This window comes from Columba livia, chromosome 1, assembly GCF_036013475.1.
Source record: "Columba livia isolate bColLiv1 breed racing homer chromosome 1, bColLiv1.pat.W.v2, whole genome shotgun sequence".
NCBI classification, from domain to species: Eukaryota; Metazoa; Chordata; class Aves; order Columbiformes; family Columbidae; genus Columba; species Columba livia.
Window position 1 is genome coordinate 79,811,772 of NC_088602.1, and position 17,174 is coordinate 79,828,945.

A 17,174-nucleotide genomic window follows, 5' to 3' on the forward strand; every position below is an offset into this window, starting at 1 on the left:
ACTAACACGTGCAGTATTTGGGACTTGTTTAAGGATGGAAGACAAAGAAATGAAAGGTTTTGTTTTAAAGGAAGAATAAGAATTAACGGACATTTTGATCATGATACACTAATTCTCTATTATATACTAATAAATAATTCAGAGACGTCAAATAAATGGAGTAAAAGTGGCCTTCTATTTGTGCTGACTATTAAATGACCTTAAAAGAATAATTAAAAAAAAAACAATCCCATTGCCATGGAAAAGTTCCTGCTGCATAAGAAAATTTGTTTGTACCTAATACATACTAGAGGGCACATTGTTTAAAAACAATTAAACCTAATTGTTAAAACTCAGGAGTCTGGCAAAGTGAGGTTTATAGCGTTAGCAGGATTTATAGAGCCTTTTAATTAACGTAACTGAAGGAATTGCATGCCTTTGCAAAAGTTTTCAAGTAGAGAGAAACAGTACAGGTTTGCAGCAGCATTTTCCTGGTGTTGTCATTTGCAACATTTTGGCATGAATTGGAATGAGAAGAACAGAATTTGCAAACTGAGATTACCGATCAGTGTATACTTTTTTCTCATGGGAACCTTAATAAAAACTCCCAAAGTTCCAGTTTAAGCTCCAGCAACCTGAATGATATTAAAGAGAAGAAAGAGGTATTTTCAGAAAGTGTGAGATTTGTCTCTTCCCTTAGAGATCATCCAGTTCTGCACTAGCTGCAATTGTGACATCTCTCATAATTGTTATCTTGAAAAATATATCTTAGTTTTAAAAATATATTGTAATACAGCTATCACTTTAACTCAGGACAGTTAGTACAGTAACTTACATCTGCAAGATCACTACATCCTCAGTTACCATGCAGCTTTTTCAAGACAAGATAAAAGTCATTATCATACTACACCATGTGTCATAAAAAAGGAGAAGATAGTATTAATTTTCATTTATCTAAGAATTTATGTAGATAGCATGGAAAGGTCTACAGATCTGGTCTTTCACTGGCATTAATTATTCCACGTATGTCATTATCATTTATGAATCTAAACTTGATATCTAATGGCACATATCGTCAGTACTTAGGAGTATAAGTTTGATATTTAATGGCAGCAAGGTCCAAATCTGGGGGACTTAATTCCAGCTCCTAATTCATAAACTTGGCAGTTGTCACTATGATTTGTGGCACTTGGTGATGCCAATTATGAAGACCTAAAGTTCCCTTCTCCCTGTGGAAATCCATGCGTGACTGCCCTAGCCCATCTCTCCTGTGTTTGTAAGTAACAACTGGAACTACCTTCACAGGACTCCTTTATTGACTCAGGGAGCATTAGGTTAATTCGTCCTTCTATTTTCTTAAGTCCTTATCTGTGTTTGTGTAAATTATTTTGGGGAATATTAAATTATTGACATAAGGAGCAATGTGCATTAATGTAGTTTACCTAATGACTGGAGTTAACTGCCATTAAGTAAAAACCCATTTACTTAATGGTGTTTTGTTTTTATTTTTATTTTAGTGTTGTTGTCTAGAAAATAGGGGTTTTTAATTATTATCCTTAAGTGCTTAAAGTGTGTGGAGACTGAAGTGCATAAGCATTCTGGGGAGAAACTTGTTGATAATTAATACCCATCATAGCTTAGAATTTTCCTTTCCAAGACACTTACCCTAATGACTGTAGGGATCAGGTAAAAAATGTACTGTAACTTTCCACTGTCTCCTGTTTTGTGTTTTAGACTGTTTACCTGCTTATAGTGAGCTGCAGGCTGAGGTGACATTGTGTCCAAGCCAAATATATATGTGTGATACTGTATATTTTTTAATATGAGCGCTGTCTTTTATTAAATTAATCTGCAGGAAATAGCACAAGAGTTGTCTCCAGCAATGAAAAATGTCTGGGTCCCAAATGGGACTTTCTGTACTGATGATGTGGCCAAGTCTCCTACCTGTAAAATAAAATAAATAAATTAAAAAAAAAAAAAAAACAAAAAAACAAAAAAAAAAAAAAAAAACAAAAAAAAAAAAAACCAAAACAAAACCAAAAAAAACCTGCCTTCTATTTTGAATATCATGACTTCAAGTACACTACTGTCCTTCAGATAAATTTGTATTCAGCAATAATGCTCTTCATATTCACAGTAGAAAAATGTAATTTCTTCTTTTTATGTTTTAAAATTAAAATTAATCTGTTTTAATAGGAAATCTATTTTAAATCACACATTCATAGTTATACTTTAAGCACTTGACTAGTTTAAATTGTATCAAGAATGTCAGACATGAAGTGCTATCATACCTTGTTTGTCCTTAAATAGTGCTTAAGAAACAAAAGTTCAATTAAAAAATTGTTCTCAGTCTCTAAGTAGGAAATGTTTCAGGAGGATCTTCTGTCAGTATTGCACACTCTTCAGTTCAGGGATCTGTCTGTGTTGTTAACAACGATGGAAGTAGAAATATTCATGCTCCCTCAGTTACCAAAGGTGGTTAGTGCTAACAGTTTGTGTGGAATAATTTCAGATTTATAAATGTTAAATCCTGTTTGCTTTAAAAATGTAGTTTGTGATGTTTTCAGAAAGTGAGGTAACTATGCCTGACATTAAAATTTGGGAAAAATTACTGACATTACTATGTTATCATGAAATTATTTCTACAAGACCCTTGAATCAGAGGGCTAGTGGAAAAGGTGCAAAATGAATTTCAGCTGTGAATATGCTGATGAATGTTGCTTACTGGTTTACAAGCTTACCACAAGTGTGTGCAGAGATAACTTGGATTTAATATGAATTGTTGAAAACATACATGACCTAGTGCACATTAAGTACGAATTTATATCCAGACTTTCTACTTGTAGGAAAATATTGCAAGAGGTGAGGACTCCCTTCTTCCATTTTGAAAATAAGTATGTGAAAACTTGCCAATCAGTATTTCAGCCAACACAGACACTGATAAAATTCCTCCAAAGGTTATAATTCTACTGCATCCCTTTCTGCGAAATGATATTCGCATTGTTTACTTTACCCATTTAAGATTTCTAAACAAGTCTGTTTTCCTTTGCCCTCCGACTTTAGTTTCTGTGATGCATTTTGTAGCAGGGAGGAAGGGATATTTAAAAAAAAAAAGGAAAAAAAGCAACAAGAAAACAACAAACACATCATTAAGGTGTGTGATTCCTCTTCTTCTAAAAGAGTTCTAAGAGTGCCACTGTAGATAACAATGAGTTAAGAATCCTGAATGTGACTAATTTTTATTAAAAACATCCATTCCCAGTGCATAAACATGTGTCGATATGTAGTTTACCAAGAATATAAATAAAGCTGTGTGCAAAATACAGTTCACATATGTTATTCTCAAGAAAAATAATAGATGCAAAAATGTGTATTTTATACCATATGTAGGATATTAATTATTAATGTGACCTGAATATATAATATGTTAGTTTGATATAACGACAGATGATGTTAGTCTTTTTGCCTAAAGTCTCATGCTATGAAAATGCAAGAAAGGTTTTCAAGATGTTTGTTGCCTAACTTTTACACAGGGAAGCCCAAGGCTGTCATTACCACATGGTTTCTAACTGCAACAGAAAGGAAAACTCCATGAGTTAACAATCATAGCAGGTTTTCAGAAATCAATAAGGAATAATTTCACCATCGCTTTAAAGAGATGTAAGGAAATATTCTGAAATATGACTTTGCGTACATTACGGGAACAGACTGCACCGTACTCTGTTCATTGTCAGAGGAGAACAAGGAAACGTAAACAGTTGTATTGGAAACATGAACTGGGGATATGACATCTGAAGTAAAAATTATGGTCCAAAAAAATAGCTCAGATGTTGAGACGAAATGTTTAGAGATGTCTAATCTCACTAAGAAACTCTCTTTCAAGTTTCTTTTAAGTCTTTTTCAGTTAATAACTTAAATACTGTGTGGCAGGCTTAGAACTGACCTGGTCTCTGTTTCTGCAAAACAAAGTCAGAAAGTACATAGATTCATAGCTAAATACCCATCAGATATATAAACTCTGAACGTTTCTGGAACATGTCAGATGAAAATGTTTTCTTGGAAAATGCTTATAAAATATTTATTTTAAATAAATTTTAGGTATTTTGTTTTAAAATTATGTTTAAATGTTTTTAAAGTAAAGCCACTGTTAATAGTCTTTAAGTTCCCTATCAGTAGATTAATTGTTAGGCTTCTTTAATAGGAAGTGGAACAGCAAGGTTTGACTTTTTTTATTTTTTTTTTTTTCAGTTAAAACCCTGGTCTTTCTGTAAATATGTTCTAACCAGAGTAATATGTTTTTCAAGCTGGATGCTCTCCATAATAAGGTAGAAAAAAGGGCTCTCAGGAGTCACATGCCCTGAAGGAGACCAAGTGAAAGGAAAGTGATTCTTTAGCTTAACAAATATTTCATGTTCCTGAGAGGTTCTGGATTTCAGTTCTAGGTCTCAAGTTTACTTCTGTTTTCCCCAATTTAAAATGTATAAAGGTCCAGAAAGTAAGCCTTAGAGGCAGGGCTCTCCTCCTGGCTACTTACCATAACCAGTAGGTAAATAACACCTCTCCTTGTATTAGGGAACATCTTCCATTCCCTAGGCTTCAGTGTCCTAGCCTTACTAGGGCAGTAGCCTTTGTTTTAGAAAGTCCAAAATGTTCATGTTCTGGGACAAAAGGGGAGACATGCTTGAGAAAGTCCATTCTCAGGATTACCACAGAGTACAGAGTTGCTCAGACCTTGAGGAAGCGTGGAATTGCCAGATCTAGACAGTAGAACTGAGTTTCTGCTGGTCTATTTGATTCTTCTTCCTGTGGTGTCACCACCCCACAGTGTCCGTGATCAAGTGCATGATTCCAGCCACAATGAAGGAGAGAAGTGAGTGCACTCAGCAGTTTGACCATACTGTATGACAGGGGAATGTGAGCCCATGCAATAAAACAAATTTATGGGGATGTCACAGCCTCCCTAGTTGTCCTTCTAAATCTGTGCCTCACATTCAGTGTCTGGGTGCCTAACCTCAGGATTTGGCTTTACATTGAGTTGTGGGCACTTGAAATTTTGCTTGTTGTAGCTACCTAAATCTTGGTTAATTAAAGAGCAGCCATCAACACTTTGTAGAGCTACGATTACAACTACAGTCTTCTGAAACCTAGGTAGGTGTTCTGCCAAGTAAGTTACTCTACACCATTTACTGTTACTGTATTATGCTTTAGAGTCTGTATTTTCATTTCTGTGTGACCACATCTTGACATTGTAAAGAAATTATGTATCTTAAATTTTTTATGCAGTAGGTGGAATCGTTTCCCTTTGACTAGTATTTAAAGAATACATCTGTCCTAAATATGTCTGAAGTAGAAGAATGGTTCAGAGGAAATACAATACAGCCACTGCCAATTTGAGAGATCTTAATTTCAGGCAAGAAGGAGTTAATGTGGACTTAAATATATCTGAAAGCAAACACACTTAATGATAATGACAAGTACTTATGCAAATGAACTGCTAATACTCATCCAGCCAGAGGTGATTAAGTCTTTCAGGCCAACTGGAGATTTCACCCAGCAGGGACTATGTGGAAGCTGGTAAAAGACAAAGGCTTAAATAACTTCGGGGGTTATAGCTCTAGTGCTGTACTTAAGTCACATTTCTCTGAATTATCTTTTCCTTCATACCCCTTTGCTTCCTCCAAGAAGGAGTTCACAACTTCAGTTACCTTGTAAATCTTTTAACCTATACATTTTAAGGCCTGGAAGAGCACAGTAACCTATCCCAGAGTGATATGCTGGTATTAAATAGACTGGAATAATGAGAGGACCTAAGGGATTATCTAGTTTGATACTTAATTACGTAGACTAGGATCAAATGAGAAAATGAAGGAATCACATCTGTCTCTAACTGCTACAGTGTATGACCACAGAAAACAGTTATTGATAATTTCTGATTCAGAGCTTTGCTTTGATGAAAGAAGGCAATATAGGCATAAGTGAAATTTAGGTCTATATATAATTATATAAAGAGATGTAAAAGTGAAATGAACTACCCTATCTGAAACACAGAAAAGAAAAATTATTAATATTAGCTACTGGAATGGCATTGTAATAGTTTCTTTTTATTTCTCAATACTTCATTTAGTGTACCATTTTTATGTGCTGTTATCATATAGTCAGATACTATTGGAGGCCAATGATGTTTCAAATGACTAATTTTCCCTTTGTCCTGTGTTTCATTAGTGGAAAAAAAGAGCTGACCTTTCATGAAAAGGAAGACACAATGACATCTATAAAGCAAAACAGCACATAAGTAAGTAGATTAGCCTGGTGTAAGAAAAGAGGTTGGATATTTTTGCAGATGTGGAAGACACGATAAGTTTGTAACAAGCATACATCCTCTTCAGATGTATGTGTGTATGTATACACACATATACATGTATTTTAGAACACATCACTCAGGTTCTACTTCTCATATTAACGTTTTTTTTACTAAATATATTTTCCAGTCAAGTAGAATTTGGGTGTTTGATACATACAGCTAACGAAAAAGAAAATTGTTACTCATAATTATTACGTGTTTGTGCTGTTGTGACTAGTATTTCAGGAAAAAAAAAAAAAAAAAAAAAAAAGTACGGGCTTATGACTCAACAGCTTCAGGAAAAAGCCAGTAGATAACAGGTGTTATCAATCACTCCTCAATCTGGTCTTCATAGCTGGGAGAAGAGGATCCAGCTGTCTGAGGTTTTCTGATTAAAAATTCCTTCTTAATAATCTCCCAGTCTTTTGCTTGTGCCCACATGTTTTATACTTTTCTGTGGGCTTGGGGAAATGAATGGATTAATAGTATCATGTCTCTGAGTCAGTAAGTTAATTAAAGGCTGCATGTATAAAATGGAACAATGAATTATTTAGTGGATAACAAACATGATCTAAAATTCCATTTACTCACATTTCAAGTCAATTTTTAGTTTCAGAATTCATATACCAAAACCAAATATTTTTGCATATTGCTAAAAGTAAGTGTTTGCAAACAACATGTTTGCTAAAGTTTCAACTGGAAGTCTCTTGAGTTCTTTGTGACTTTACATCTGGGATGTTTGCTTTCCTTCCTATTCCTTGTCCCCAGTGAAATTTCAGGCAGCTGTGGGAAGATAAAGAATTGTTTGTCTGAAGATCAGCACTAAATATAATGGGAGGTGTAGATTTGGACCCAAATTGAATATCCTGTCTTGTTTGAAGAATCTCTGTTCAGATTTTTCTGTCTTTTTAATGAGCCATCTCTTCAGAGATCAAAACCTTCCAAATCAAGATCCAAGTTTTACAACACAAAATACATATACACTCATCACCACATCCATGTGCTTGTTTTTCATACATCTAATTAAGGCAACCTGTTTTGGTTTATTTTTTTTTGTGCAGAACCCTGCAGCGCAAATATTTCTGTTGATTTCATTGGGACTTTTTCAAGCCCATGGTAAGCCTAGACGGAATATTTTCCTACAAAAGGACTTTATTTCTTGCCATTTAAAAAACACTATTGAGTGTCTTTACTATAACACATACTTTTCTGCACCTTCATCATCAGTCTCAGTATGAAAAGCCCTGTAAATCTGCAAGACTGCCTGTCAGCAGTGCATTTAACTTACGTTGTTCTAATTAGAAACAACTCCAAAATATTTCTTTTATATAGAGCCAAAAGAGGCCATTGATCTATTGTTCATAATGACTGACATCCATCTGGCATAGGAGAATGAAATATCTACTTTCTGAGTGTGGTTCATGCAATGTAGTATTTCTTTTAATAACTGAAATCAATGGTAAATATTTATAAAGTAAGCACTGATTTAAGCACTAAACTCTCACAGATTTTCAATGAGAGCCGGGACTGAGCCCTCTTTGACTGAAAAGGGGACCATGTATTCCTACTGCACTGTAGATGCTGTCATTCCCCCCGAGTCCATAGAATCCAAAACAAAGACTTAGATATTGTCTAGTCTTCTCATGAGAATCAACTGACCAGACCTGCTTTTTTTATTATTAATAAAAATTATAATTAAACTTTAAAAAATATTAAAGAAACACATCAATAGTCACTTTCTAAGAACATACTGAGTTTTGCTAAGCTTTTCAAAAGAGGATATCGAAGAGATCCTGTCCTCAGATGGGAGCTGTAGATGGCAGACATCAGTTGAGACACTTTAAGCTCTGTGTTTTACACAGCCAGTGTCAGATAGGTGTTCTGAAATAAAGCATTTCTCTGCTTCGATCAGATTCTTGTTCTGATCTCAGTGTGAAGCACCAAACAATCCTTTATGAAATGCGCTCTGTAACAGATGCAAATATTCCATATGTAATTTGGCACTCTACCTTTGCATTCTTCAGCTATTATTCAAAAATCTTAAGTTACCAAAGACTGGGAGGACTACAATATTTTTTCTTGTTGCCCACATTTTTTCTAAGGATTGAGAATCAAAGTTTTGCCAGGCTTTAAGAGGCCTGACTTTCTGAATGTTTTGTGTTTCCACAACTAAAAGCTTTACTACTTCAAGAAATTTTAAGCTCTGCAGTCACTTCTCACTTCTGAAACTTTCCTACTCAGGTTACTGCCCAAAAAAAACTGACAAAAGACTGCAGAGCTCTCTAGGGCCATCCACAGCATACTTGATTTTAAAGAGACTGGAAAGCAGAGTTACGCCTGGAAAGCACCTTTTTTAATTTTTAAGGAGTCCTTGGACTATTTTGCACAACAGTTTGTATCACAATTTTCTGTTGCAATGTGAGAGGCGATCTACTACATGTCTGGGGAATCAACAGATAACAAGTACTCCTACACTTAATAGTTCTTCCATGTAATGAAACATCCAACCTTATTATTCTTGAACATTTATATGCATGACATCCTTTTCAGTATGTTTCTTCAGATATTGCCTTCTGATCCGGATGTGTATCAGTTCTTGCAAAAAAACTGAACCAGAAGCTAGTCTCATTTTTCTGCTTGGATCTAAGAAGTTTCAATAAGTAGAGAGCACAGAAACATATGTAAAAATTGCATGCTCCAGTTGCCATACAATCCTGTTCCTAAAAAAAAGCAAAGACAAAAACATTTGTTTTAGAAGAAAGAAGTAAATATTATGTTAACCAGTAAATAAAAACACGACTATGACATGGGTGCTTTCAATATTACAAAATATTTTATTTAATGATATAACTTTTCAGCAGAATATAGTTGTGCTCAGGTTGAATAAAGTTCAGAGTTCTTAACTGACTACCATTTTCTTTAGAAAGCAGCATTCCACTTAAAAGACACAAGTCTGTAGGCTATTAAGGGTTTTCCCTATTCCCTCTCCCCCTGCTTTAAGTGCTGTGAGTCTACACTGTATTGAACTGGCAGTATTAGTTGTATAATTTTATATGTGTACGTCTAGAGTACATATATACTGTCTTCTGTGCTTAGGCATGCATATAAAATATATGTATGGGTCCAAAGCCAAACGCCAAATTTGGTGGTTTGCGTACTTATTGTATCATTGCTGTGAGCTAGTACAATGTGATTCAGAAATCATTTTTTAATCCCAAATGAGCATGCCATGCAAATGATGGAGGAGCCGATTAGGAGAGGAGCGCTGCTGGACCTCATCCTCACTAACAAGGAGGGTCTGGTTGAAGCAGTAAAGGTCAAGGGCTGCCTTGGTTGCAGTGACCATGAGATGGTGGAGTTCAGGATCTTGTGTGACAGGAACAGAATAGCAAGCAGAATTGCAACCCTGGACTTCAGCAGGGGAAACTTTGGCCTTTTCAAACAATTGCTAGGGGAAATCCCATGGGCAAGGCTGCTTGAAGGTAAAGGGGCCCAAGACAGTTGGTTAGCATTCAGGGACTGCTTCTACCAGGCTCAAGATCAGAGCATCCTGACACGTAGGAAGTCAAGGAAGGAAGCCAGGAGACCTGCATGGTTAAACAGGGAACTGCTGGGTAAGATCAAGTGGAAGAGGAGAGTTTAAAGATCATGGAAGGAGGGGCTGCCCACTTGGGAAGAATATAAGGCTGTTGTCAGAGGGTATACAGAGGCAACTAGGAAAGCTAAGGCCTCCTTAGAATTAAACCTGGCCAGAGGTGTCAAGGACAACAGAAAGAGCTTTTTCAAATACATGGCAGATAAAAATAACACCAGAGGCAATGTAGGCCCACTGATGAATGAGGTGGGTACCTGTCGAGGGTTAAGATTGCGGGGTGACAATAAAACCCTGGCAGATGTATTGTTAACCCCCTCTCCCCCCCACTTCCCTCTTTCTGCCCCTCCCTCTCCTCCCTTTCCACTAAGGAGAGGCGATTGGGAGGAAAGAAGGACAGAGAGAAGAGAGTTGGAAAAATTAACAATGTTTTACTAATGCTACGAATAAGAATAGAGAAAATAATACAAAATATACAAAACCAATCTTGAAAGTCTCAGCAACTGCAGAGCCGGCAACCAAAGTCCTGGATTAGACTCTGCAGCCAATCGGAGCTGGATTCAGTCTCTCACTAGGCCTCAGTTTGCAGGGACGACTAGCAAGGTCCTCTCCTAATGTCGACCATAAGCAGAAGGGACGAGATCCTTGTGATCTCCCACTTTTATATGAAGTATTCACGTGAATGGAATGTTATACACAGTTGGTCAGTTTCTTTGTTCACTTGCTTCTCGTCACCCCTCTCGCGAGATGTCCATCCATGCTTATCAATAAGTTTGCATTCCATTGCTAGGTTTACCAAAACATGTGTCTGGTTCTCCAGGAAAATGCAGTTAATATGAAGGCTTTAGCTGACAGGCAAAATTCACTAAAAGAGAAACTTGTTTTTAGCAAAACCAGGACAGTACCCTGGTGAAAGAAGATACAGAGAAGGCAGAGTTACTGAATGCCTTCTTTGTCTCTGTCTACTCTGCCGGAAGCTGTCCTGAGGAGCCCTGTACCCCTGAGGCCCCAGAGGAAGTCAGGACAGTGGAGGAGTCTGCCTTAGTTGATGGGGACTGGGTTAGGGAGCAGTTAGGCAATCTGGACATCCGTAAATCCATGGGTCCAGATGGGATGCACCCGTGGGTGCTGAGGGAGCTGGCTGAGGTCATTGCTGGACCACTCTCCGTCATCTTTGCCAAGTCTTGGGAAACATGAGAGGTGCCTGAGGACTGGAGGAAAGCAAATGTCACTCCAGTCTTCAAAAAGGGCAAGAAGGAGGACCTGGGTAACTATAGACTGGTCAGCCTCACCTCCATCCCTGGGAAACTGATGGAATGACTTATCCTTGGTGCCATCTCAAGGCATATCAAGGACAAGAGGGTCATCAGGGGCAGTCAATATGGCTTCATCAAGGGAAAGTCGTGCTTGACCATCCTCATAGCCTTTTATGAAGACGTAACGAGGTGGATAGATGATGTCAGAGTGGTGGATGTGGTCTACTTTGACTTCAGTAAAGCATTTGACACAGTCTCCCACAGCAACCTTACAGCTAAACTGAGGGAGTGTGGTCTGGACGATCAGGTAGTGAGGTGGACTGTGAACTGGCTGAAGGAAAGAAGCCAGAGACTTGTGGTCAATGGGGCGGAGTCTAGTTGGAGGCCTGTATCCAGTGGAGTGCCTCAAAGGTCTTTACTGGAGCCAGTATTATTCAATATATTCATCAATGACTTGGATGAGGGAACAGAGTGTACTATCATCAAGTTTGCTCATGACACCAAACCAGGAGGAGTGGCTGATACACCAGAAGGCTGTGCTGCCATCCAGCGAGACCTGGACAGGCTGGAGAGTTGGACAGGGAAAAATTTAATGAAATACAACAAGGAAAAGCGTAGAGTATTGCATCTGGGTAGGAACAAACCCATTTTCCACTATAAGTTGGGGAGTGACCTGTTAGAGAGCAGTGTAGGGGAAAGGGACCTGGGGGTCCTGGTGAACAGCAGGATGACCATGAGCCAGCACTGTGCCCTTGTGGCCAGGAAGGCCAATGACATCCTCGGGTGTATTACATGGGGGGTGGTTAGTAGGTTGAGAGAGGTTCTCCTCCCCCTCTACTCTGCCCTGGTGAGACCACATCTGGAACATTGTGTCTAGTTCTGGGTCCCTCAGTTCAAGAAGGACAGGGAACTGCTAGAGAGAGTCCAGTGGAGAGCCATGAAGGTGATTAAGGGAGTGGAGCATCTCCCTTAGGAGGAAAAGCTGATGGAGCTGAGTGTCTTTAGCTTAGAGAAGAGTAGACTGAGGGGTGACCTTATTAATGTTTACAAATATGTAAAGGGTGAGTGTCACGAGCATGGAGCCAGGCTCTTCTTGGTGACAACCAACAGTAGGAAAAGGGGTAATGGGTTCAAACTGGAACACAAGAGGTTCCATTTAAAACTGAGAAGAAGCTTCTTCTCAGTGGGGGTGATGGAGCACTGGAACAGGCTGCCCAGGGAGGTTGTGGAGTCTCCTTCTCTGGAGACATTCAAAACCCGCCTGGACACAATCCTGTGCAACCTCATCTAGGTGTTCCTGCTCTGGCAGGGGGATTGGACTAGATGATCTTTCAAAGGTCCCTTCCAATCCCCAACATTCTGTGATTCCTTATTTTTCTGTCCTAATAGTAATATATCAATCTTGGACAGAAAATGATAGAATCTTACATCTCTGTCATTTGATACTAAAACAAAAGTGAGATATAAAATATCCTTTCAAGTATAGTGGTACCTTCTTTCCTTGTTTCCTTCCTTCTAATATGTCCTCTACTAAACTATTCTAGAAATGGATTATTATTGCCTAAAAAGAGAATTACTTAGATTTTAGGGTTTATTGCTTATAATCAACCCTCATTGACTCTTTTAATAATCATAGTATGAAAACAATTCAAAACCCTCTTAATAGTGATAGTGACAGCAGCAAAAGCCCTTATTCTTTTCAGTTCAAAATGTTTCTGTAAATTTACTCAAGCTCCTATACTAGCCGAGACTCATTCATAGGTAATGAATATGCGAATCTCAAGCATTTTTTTTAACAATTCATATGTCTCATCATGCAAGAAAAAATGACTGTAGGCTGAGTCAAACTTTCATAAGAAGGTTGAGTTTTTGTCAGCTTTTAGTCCTCCACAGGAAGTATCTGGGGAAAATGGATAATTACAATGCCAATTTTTATTATCAAAATAATGTGCAAAATTTATGACCTGATAAATCTGTCCTTGGATAGAGATTCTCATTTTGATAATCCCTCTAAAATGAATAATAAAGCACCTCTGATAGTAATAAACCTTTTTTTTTTTTGACATTTTATGATAAGTGTAACAACAAATAAAGAAGGAACTTCAAAGACTGCTTACTTCAAAACCTCTATAAAGTCCATTTGAATAAAATCCACAACTTTCATAAAAGTGGTATTGAAAATGTCATGAATTAAATTAATGGTCTACATCTCTTTGCTTCATATTGTCTGTATTTTAATCATAATTTATTCTTCTGCACATCCTGCATGTTGCTGATTGAAGGAAATATTAAATCCAGCTGAGCTTTAAGTAATTTTAAAAGGAATGAATGAATATAATTATACATGCTAATAGTCCTGAATCTGCTTTCTTATTTGCTGCTGTCTGTCATATAACAGATCAGTAAGCTTAGCTTTTTATAACTATCATTAATCTTTCGCAAAGATTCAAGAAATATCCATTCTATAGCTACAGTGTTTTAGTTTTCTTATTATAGCCTTGTTTAATGTTCCTCCTGCACCAGGAAAGTGAACCACTGAGGACTTGATATACTTCTGGGGAAAAAAAAAAAAAATAAACTTTTCCTAATTAAAAAAAAAAAGTTCTTTAATGTTCCAGTTACCAAAAAAAAAAAAAAAAAAAAAAATCTCAATTTAAATTAGGTAGAATTGACTCTGAAACCAATCTTTTGAGAAGATAGTGTTGTTTATTTGATAGTTATGAAGAGTAATGACAACACAGACCACATTATTCAGCTTATTAGTGTTCTTTTATACTAAATCATTCATGTATGATGGGGCTTTTTTGGTAGAGTTTGTTAGGCTCAAAGGAAGAATAAGGCAGCTTGAGCTCTGTCCTCAGTCTGACACTGGTCTGACACTCTGAAAAGACATACTCTAAGGCAGTTCATGTTGCTTTTATTACACTACCCTTTGGCATAAATGAACAAATAATTCAATCATTAATGCTAAATAAGAACTGGGGTAACTGAAACAGTTAATACTCCTTAACAATTGCACAACAGAAGAATACTTCTTGAGTACCTCATTAATGTTGTACAAGAAGTGCAGGTGTTCCCTAGAGTAATTTATATGGTTATAATGTTGTGTATTATTGAAGTACGGCTGTATTTTCTCTGCAAAAACTATGTTTTCCAACTGAATATACTCTAAAATTTTGCTGCTCACATCCAGAAACAAGTTCACGAGCACAACTGATCAGGTTTGCTTTTTTCTTTCTTCCATGAGTTATGTGTTTACCATTGCAGATATAGAATATAGGCAACAGTTTGAGGAAAATAAGACTCTCAGTTCTTCAAATCATATTTCTCCATCCTTGACTGTTACCCCCAGTATCAATATAGGCTGGGGGATGAAGGGATTGAGAGCAGCCCTGCAGAGAAGAACTTGGGGGTACTCGTGTATGAAAAATGGATCATAAAGCAGCATTGTGCACTTGCATCCCAGAAGGCCAATTGCATCTTGGGCTGCATCAAAAGGAGTGTGGCCAGCGGATCAAAGGAGGTGATTCTGTCCCTCTGCTCTGCTCTGGTGAGACCCCACTTGGAGTTCTGCATCCAGCTCTGCAGCCCTCAGTACAGGAAAGACACAAATCTGTTGGAGAGGGCCACCAAGATGATCAGAGGGCTGGAACACCTCTCCTATGAAGACAGGCTGAGAGAGTTGGGTTGTTCATGCTGGAGAAGGGCTCTGGGTTCACCTTATTGCAGCCTTTCAGTACTTAAAAGGGGGCTATAAGGAAGATGGGGACAGACTTTTTAGTAGAGTCTGTTGTGATAGGACAAGGGGTAATGATTTTAAACTAAAAGGAGGTAGATTTAGGCTAGATATAAGGAAGAAATTCTATATAAAGAGGGTGGTGAAACACTGGTACATGTTGCCCAGAGAGGTGGTAAATGCCCCATCCCTGGAAGCATTTGAGGTCAGGCTGGATGGGATTCTGAGCAACCTGATCTAATTGAAGATGTCCCTGCTTTTTGAAGCGGGATTGGACTAGATGATGTTTGAAGGTCCTCTCCAACCCAGACTGTTATATGATTCTATGATTCTGTGAATGAAAATTGCATTTAGGAATATATCTTTACCTTGAGGAACAAGAGGTTTGGTGGTACGTAAAGGAGGTGATCCCCCACTATTACAGCCAAGTTCATATCTTTGCTTTTGTTAATTTTTACTTCTTTCTGCACTCCCCCACTGTGGAGAAATTTATTCTTTGTTAGACTGAGCCTAGAGTGACTATAAAGCAATGGATTGATATGAATCAGAACCATGCATGTAAGGTACATTAGTGAAGATATCCTGATCACCAAGATCTATGAAAGAGATCACCAGTCTATGAAAGTCTTGCTTTCTATTCTGGGTCACTCTTACACTATATTGCAGGAAATGTAGTACAGACAATCACAGAAACAGATTTAAAGTGAGTCCCATTGTATTGTAGCATTATGCACAGAACAGGTTGCAAAATTTGCCCTAAGAAACAGCCTGCCTTAGGAACATATTATTAACATTAGTCTGCTTACAGGTGCCTGAGCTAACTAATCATAGTTGATATGTAAGTATATAGAGATATATTATATATGAATCAATGTTAAAGTTTCTCTCTGTTGTGATTTCAGCAAAGAGAAAGCTTCTCTTCCTCTACTCAGTTGTGACTGGCATTATCTCTCCACCAAGAAACAATTGCCCCTTCTGGATGCTCATCTGTACCAGACTCTGTGTGCCATCCTCCCTGTTCTTTCTCTTAATATTGTTAAACCTGTTCCCCAAGGAAAGGATCTTATTCAACCTGCCGATCAGAATGCAGTCCCTCCTCTCTATCCTTTCCCAAGCCCTATCAGTTTGGAATTTCAGTCCAATTTGACAGAGGGAGAAAAATCGTGAAGAAATATGTGTTTTGAGAGTCAGTGTGTTCATGCATATCAACATGGTCAAAAATGTATTTTAAAAAAATGCATTTCTGAAAGACAGCATCTGAGCAGAGGACAAACCTCAGTGAAGAGGGATGATAGTGGAAGCGTTTGTTCATTGGTCACCTGAGCTATAAAGGGATCAAGAATGCTATGCCTCTGGGGGCACACATTCCTTGGAGTACTTGCTCTGTCACACATTTGGTGATTCTCATCTTGAACCTTGATTGACAGAGAACCAGTCTTCTCCAGTCATCCAACTTCAGATCCCTCCAGCATTTTCACTGATCATGAAATTGTCTTTACCTTTCTAGGAGAGCAACAGAGCTGAGATGTCCCAGTGATCTCCACTGGGATGTAGGGGTGAACAATGGCATGCCAAGCAGGGAGGTGAAGTGGCCATCTCATGCTCTTGGCCAAAGAGGTTGGGCCACAAGGACTGACTCACTGAATCACCAGGGTCACAATTTTACTGTTGCTAATAAAAAGCAGATTTTGCTGATACTTTTGGGAATGATGCTACATGACTTTCTGGAGCTGGACTACCACTGACTGTGTAAGCTACTAGGCAATATATGAGAGAAGTGCATTATATTCCATTATATACCTACCACACTAAAAAGGCAAATACTTTTTGTTTTGTTTTGTTTGAGTAGGATACACAAGCCTAAACAGGATTCAAGATCTATTGCTGTATATATCACTATTACTCATTATCCTTCTCTCCCCCAGTCTGTCCTGTTGTTTTCCATGTATTTTTTATTTTGTGTCATTACTGGTAGTGATGGTGTTTTTCTTTGTCAAATCTTAATTTTATCTAAACTAATAGAAGTGTAAAGAAAACCTCAGTTGCATAAGAATGTTAGGTTACACTGCATCATAACCAGTGCTGTTATTTTTCAATAGCAGATAAATTTTCTCACCAAGACTGACGTTGTAATTTATCCACTGGGGAGCTAGATAATACAACTGCACCCTTTGAGATGATAATTGTTGCTGAAGTAATGTTGGAGAGATATTTATCTGTGAACATTTATGTTAGGTAGCTTGATATTATTGGCCTTTCCCAGAAGGAACT

The 17,174-nt window shown here is 37.7% G+C and overlaps 1 protein-coding gene across 16 annotated transcripts in view; it reads left to right on the forward strand.

Annotated features, from left to right (window-relative positions):
• The window catches only part of ROBO2 (roundabout guidance receptor 2), a 1,092,721-nt gene that overhangs the window by 455,149 nt on the left and 620,398 nt on the right, over positions 1-17,174 (forward strand). The gene's annotated exons all lie outside the window — the stretch shown is intronic.